The sequence below is a fragment of the Heterocephalus glaber genome, unplaced genomic scaffold (genome assembly GCF_053883595.1).
Source record: "Heterocephalus glaber isolate CG9 unplaced genomic scaffold, H.glaber_assembly_v1.0 deba00001569, whole genome shotgun sequence".
Taxonomy (NCBI): Eukaryota; Metazoa; Chordata; class Mammalia; order Rodentia; family Bathyergidae; genus Heterocephalus; species Heterocephalus glaber.
This window is the reverse complement of record NW_028258354.1, coordinates 9,873,966-9,880,222: the sequence shown is the minus strand read 5'-3', so window position 1 is coordinate 9,880,222 and position 6,257 is coordinate 9,873,966.

Here is a 6,257-nt window from a genome sequence, read left to right as displayed (position 1 = left end):
TTCCACTGGAGAGTTATGGAAATGCAAAAGCTTAACAATCACCCAAGTAGCACGTGGGCCTCCAGGGTTTGAGAACTGAGAGCAATCTGCCTTAATTACTTTCTCATTGTTGAGGCAAAATACCCAATACCCACAAGTTAAAGAGAGGTTTATTGTGGCTCACAGTTTATAGAGGTTTCAGTCCATATTCAGCTGGTTCCAAAGCAGGGTAACATGGCAGAGGAGAATCAGTTCATGATATGGCAGGCAGGAAACAGAGAGGGATATATACCCTTCCAGGTCATGCCCCCAGTGATCCACCTCCTCCAACCAGGCTTCACTTCTCAACATCACATTTAGCTACAAACTCATCAGTGGAGTAATCCACTGATGAATACTGTATCAGAGGTGTGGAGAGCAGAGAGACCCCCCCCCCACACACACCAGCAGGCTTTGTGTGAGTAACTAGGCTGTTTATTCACTCGGGTGCAAGCGAGCTGAGTCTGAGAAGGAAGTCAGCCCAGAGAAGGGGGTAGAGCCAAGACTTTTAAGGGGGAGATGGTTGCCAGTCATTGGAGGTGGTTGCCGGGATTAGGTCTAGAGAGTTATTGCCTTAAAGAGTCTGGGGGCAGAGACAGTGTGGCCTGTGCTCTTTAAACTGGATAGCTGTGCAGATGTTTCCTGGAACTGGAGATGGTATAGCTGTATTCAGACTTCCTGGAACTGAGGGCTGGGGCAGGGGGCTCTGTACCTGCCTTTCCCACTGGGCATGACAAGTACCATACCCACATGATCCAATCACCTCCTCAAAGCCCCACCTATGAGCCCTTGAGCCTTTGAGGGGACATTTAGATATAGACCATAACACAACCCTAATTGAGAGATGAGTCCCAGGACCTGTTCATCTGGATTGTCACTCACACCTGATGCTTATTTGCAGCTCATGGGACAGAGGTAACAAGTTGAAGTTGAGAGCCTTTTCTAATCTTTCCTCTTATGTACATCACAGTAACAGTGAAGATTATTCTCATATCTGTTCTGGCAGCAGATCTACATGCTTCTGATCACCCTATAAGACACAAGAAATTCCAAAGCAGAGACAACAGGAAAGAAGACTTAGAAAAATTAAATGAAAAAAAAAGAGGAAAATTAAATGTAGAAGCCAACAAATTCTGGGTTTGCAGGAATTTCAACTACACATACCACTGCCACTTGCCAGCCCTTCTTCTTCTTTTATAGCTAAGGCTCATTAGGAACCTAAATAGGCCAAAAAGATGAGGCTGAGAAAGGCTCAAAGGAAGTAGGAGAATGTGTGTGCCTGTTCCAAAGAGGCAATGAGGAAAGAAATGTTTGTGATCAGTCATGGCTTTGCCAGTCAGGCCTGCTAAAAAATAAAAAGTGAGGCAGTGAGGGGAGGGGGAATGAAGAAATGAGGATGTTTTCAGAGCTCCTGAAAGGAAGTAAACTTCTGGTTATATTCCCCCACTCAGACCTGTAATCTTGAAAATTGATAAGAAAGGTACATTAACAACTTCAATTCAGAGTACAAAATGGTAACAAGTACAGTTAAAGAGAAGTACAAATATCTTAAAACAGGTATAGAGCAAGTTGATGAGAAAATTAATAGAAACATTTTCAAAACTCTAAGACCTGATACCCAGCAACTGGATGAAGAGCATACATTTGGCACATGTGCATTCCAGCTTGCCATCCTTCCATCAATTTTGACTTTTCATGCACTTAGACCTTTTCATTCACCTAAGTCATGCCTGGATTCCTATAGGCATATGAGTTTGCAGTCCATTTAGAGCATGATATAGATGCCAGTGTAATTGTTGCAGAGGATGTGATACAGAAAATATGTGATGAGATTGACTATGGGGTCTGTATTGGCATGGCCCTTGAGTGCCATACAAAGGAACATGCATGATAAAATCAGTGGTTCTTAGCTGGAATGCCATCCCCTCTTTAGACCTGGCATCTTAACTTCACTGAGTATGGAAGTTGTACGAGCTTTTTATCACTGTGATAATGTTGCAGCAAAGGGAGTCAAAATGATCTTTCAGAGACAGGAGAGTTGGGTAAAATAAAAAAGTTTATTGCCAGTCAATGGACAGCCTCAGGAAACGAATCCTTCTAGGCTATCCGTGAGTTAAGACAGTTTCTCCTTTTTATACCTTTTACAGGGTAGCTTAAGTTGTGGTTACACAACAGAATGTGGCAAGGGTCTGATAAAGCAACATTAGGTGGCAAGGGTAGCTTAAGTTGAGATCACACAGGATGTAGCAAGGGTGTGGTAAAGCAGCATTAGGTATGGGGTACTTAGATAAAGACACTTTAAGGCTAGTTTCTAAGCTCTCCAGGAGCAGGCTGCCCCACAAGAAGGAGAAGGCCCACCCAGAGTTTTCAAACAGGGACAAGTTTCAAACAAGTTTCAAACAGGGTTTTAGCACAGAGCTCATTAACAAATATTTTACAATAATTATCCATTCCAAGTTATGTTTGGCAGCTCTTTCTGCCTCAATAAAATACCTGAGATAACCAATTTAAAGGAGGAAAACATCTTTGGCTCAGTTTCAGAGATTTCAGTCCATGCTTGCTTGACTTCTTTGCTTTGGGCCTGTTGTAAGACAGAACATCATGGTGGGAGCACATAGCAGAGGAAACTGCTTACCTCATGGCAACCAGAGACAGAGAGACAGAGAAAAGGGCCAAGGTTCCAGGATATCCTTCAAGGGCAGCCCTCAATTACCTAACTTCCTCCCACTAGGTCTCACCTCCTAAAGCTTCCACTAAATGCATCACAGGCTGGGGACCAAGCTGACACATGAGCCTTTAGGGGAAACTTTTCTAGACCACAGCAAAAGTGTTCTGGGAGTGTGTTGTGCACATGAAGGGCATGGAGGTAGAACACTAAGAACCCAAGCTATAAATGGTAGGAGCCACAGAACAGGGAGTGGCTTGGGAATGATGACCACAATTGTACTTTAAAAACATCACTCTGGGGAAACTTGGAGGATGAAGAGAGAAAGGATGATCAAAAGCAAAAACAGATAGCATGTGACATCAGTAATCCAGGTGGGTCTTGAGAGCCTTTCCCACCAAAGCTTCCCTATTCCTCCTTGAGTTAGTCATCCTGACCAGCTCAGGACCTGGGATGTGGGAAGGAGATCAGGCTGAGTGGTGAAGACTCTTCAACTGAAAACATTTGTCCCTGTTGCATTTTCTCCTTCCTTACACTATCGAGACTTCATGGTATCTGGTCTCCCCAACCCCACTCCAAAACAAGGGATTGAGCCCAGCACCTTAACACAGCACTGAGCAGCATCCCTAGCCCTTTTCTAATTTTTAAATTTTGAGACAGGGTCTCACGAAGTCATTAATTTGCCCAGGCTGGGCTCGAACTTGCAGTCTTTCTGCCTCAGCCTCCAAGAGTGCTGGAATTACAGGTGTGTACCACCATGCCTAGCATACTCTCTAGTCTTAGTCTACAAAAGACTTTGGATCATATGCAAATTAGGGAGCTGGTCTTCACAAAGAGCCCTGACTGTAGGCCAATGGACCTGAGGGGCAAGGAGGGAGTTCTTTGGAACCTCAGAGAACATTTTTATCCATAAGGCAAGGCCTACACAAAGAAGCCCATTCTTTTAGGCAAATGAACAGAAAAGGAATCTCAGAGAAAGCACCCAGAAGTAGTTTAAATAATATGAGCATTTCCCTTTGTCCTAGAATGAATCAGCAGTCTTCCTCACCTTTCTGCACTTTTTTTTTGGTACCGGGCATCAAACTTGGGACCTTGTGCTTGCATGGTAGGTGACAGCACCACTGAGCTAAATCCCCGGCCCTTTCCTCACCTTTCTGACCCCCAACCCCACTCCTGTGGTTGACACCTTGGATTTGGGGGATGTAGCTGGTCTAGAAGCAGCACATTTTCTGGATGCCCAGAGTGGCCCAGAGTAAAGGGAGGGGAACAGAAATGAGGATATTCTTTTCCCTATCTCTTTTCAGGAGCCAGACCACCATCAGGATGAGATCTATGTTTTGTTTTATCCTAAATTCTTCCTGGGACTGTTCTCTGTGTGGATGGCTGAGAAAAGCAAAACCAAGATGATAATTGCAGAGACTTCCAGTCTTCTTTTCTTGGTTTGGTACTGCTGGTACACAACTTCCACAGTCAGTATCACAAAGAAGTTCTCCATCTTCTTGACAAAACAAAACAAAATCTAAGAAGGTAGATCATTCACACCATCTGATACTTGGTCAATAAAATGGCTTTTGACAAAAAACTTGATTAAATGCTGGTGTGTGTGTGTGTGTGTGTGTGTGTGTGTGTGTGTGTGTGTTTGTCCTTCTTTATGAGTATGCTGGGCCAGATGGGAGGAGGAGGGAGGGTAGGACAAAGGATTAAATCTTTTAAATCATGCATTTCATCACTGGGGCTGAGCATGTGCAACCACAGGGCCACCAGAGTGCTAGTGCCTGGTGACTAGGAGACATTGAAGATAGGTCACTGTTGATTTTTCCCCATGTCCCCCAGCAGGAGCTGAGATGAAAATAACAGATTTGACATCTGGAGAACAGAAGTCCTATTGCAATTTCTGTTTTTTATTTTATGTGCCCTCATGCACACAAAAATATGAAAGAATAGTTTTGAGCCTGGAGAAGATCTATCCTGTAATATAGACTTTGTGGTATTTTTAAAGGTGTTTTGCTTTGATTGAGCTTTCTGAATCTGTTTGGAAAACCATGTCATAGAAACACAGTACATTTATAAAGGTATTTATTTTCATGCCTTCTGGTGTTCCACAAAGTTTTCTATATATATTTGGGGTTTTTTTGTTTTTTGTTTGTTGGTGCTAGGGACTGAACCCAGGGCCTTGCACTTGCATGTGCTTAGCACATGCTCTACCATGGAGCTATATCCCAAGGCTACTGGCTGTTTTTAAAGAACTCATGAGTGTGAAATAAAAATTTAGAAGCTTTACCAGTCAAGCTCTGCATAATTTCATAGACACCCCTGTCCAATTGAGATGAATAAAGTAAGACAACAGAACAGTCTTTTGGGAAAGAGTCCCAAGAGGGTTCAGGAGGTGGATGGAGAAATTAGACTCAGCCATGGCTGCCCTAATGAAGCCATTTCTAGCTGCAAGACCTGGGTGGGTTATTTAGCTTCTATGAGCCCCAGAAATGTCTTTTTTGGTCAAAATAAACTGGGGGCAGGAAGTAATAATACTTGTAAAGTTTCAGTACAGGCTGTGGTGATGATGCCATGAAAAATAGGTGTGGAGGTACATGGAAGGAAGAAAGGTACTACTGGCAATCTCAACACTTGTGGGACCCAGTGTCTTCCTTTGTGCACATGTTAGATGACCCACAGTCATTTTTCAGCATCAGATGATCATGTTAAGGCTTTCAAAATTAAAAGACAGACTTCTCTAACTTTCATTTCAGCCAAGGTGTATTTGCCTACTTTTAGGCTCTTTGTCTTCGTCATACATCTTGTTGGCACTGACATACTCAAGGGGGGATATGGTCCAGAGGAGGATGTAATGCAAGAACAGAAATGCCATGATCTGGTTGGCATGATAATCTCAGCCTCACAGAAGAGAATTAGGTCTCTTTCTTTTGTCAAGGAGTGAAGAAAGATTTCTCTATTAGAGAACATTCCTCAGTTCCCTGCTGTTTTAACCTCTATTTCCTATCTATTTACTATCACACCTGCCACAGAGGCACACCCAAGCATCATGTCAGGGAAGGATGATGGAGCTGGTCTCAAACGTTACCAGCATCACCTCAAGGAGCAGTGAGGGAGTGGCACAGGGCCAGGCCTTGGTGAGAAGCACATAACGTCTTTACATCCTTGTAGGTCATGAGCAGGGAGCTTGGGCACCTTTTTACCGATTACCATCTCCTACTGAGGGCACAAAACGTAACTGAGTGCACATTCTTCTTCCTGTTTGTGGACCTCTTTCCTCAGAAGTAACCTCTGGAGTCCTTGGAAATACTGATTAGCCACTAGAACACAGCCATTCTACAAACTGGCCATCTGCAGCTGCTTGATCCCCACAGCCATTTGAAGTTCCTCTATTCTAAGACTTTAATGTAGGCTCCCTAGAGGCTTTACTCATATGTCTAATTTCAGTCTATTGTGTATTTTTCTTTCCTCTTCTCAGTTATGACCTTGATACTTTTTAGCTAGCAGAAATAGTTACAGAAATCCAGAGAATGGAAACACCAAGTTCTATTTAACACATATTTCTAGGCGCCCCGTCTGGGAA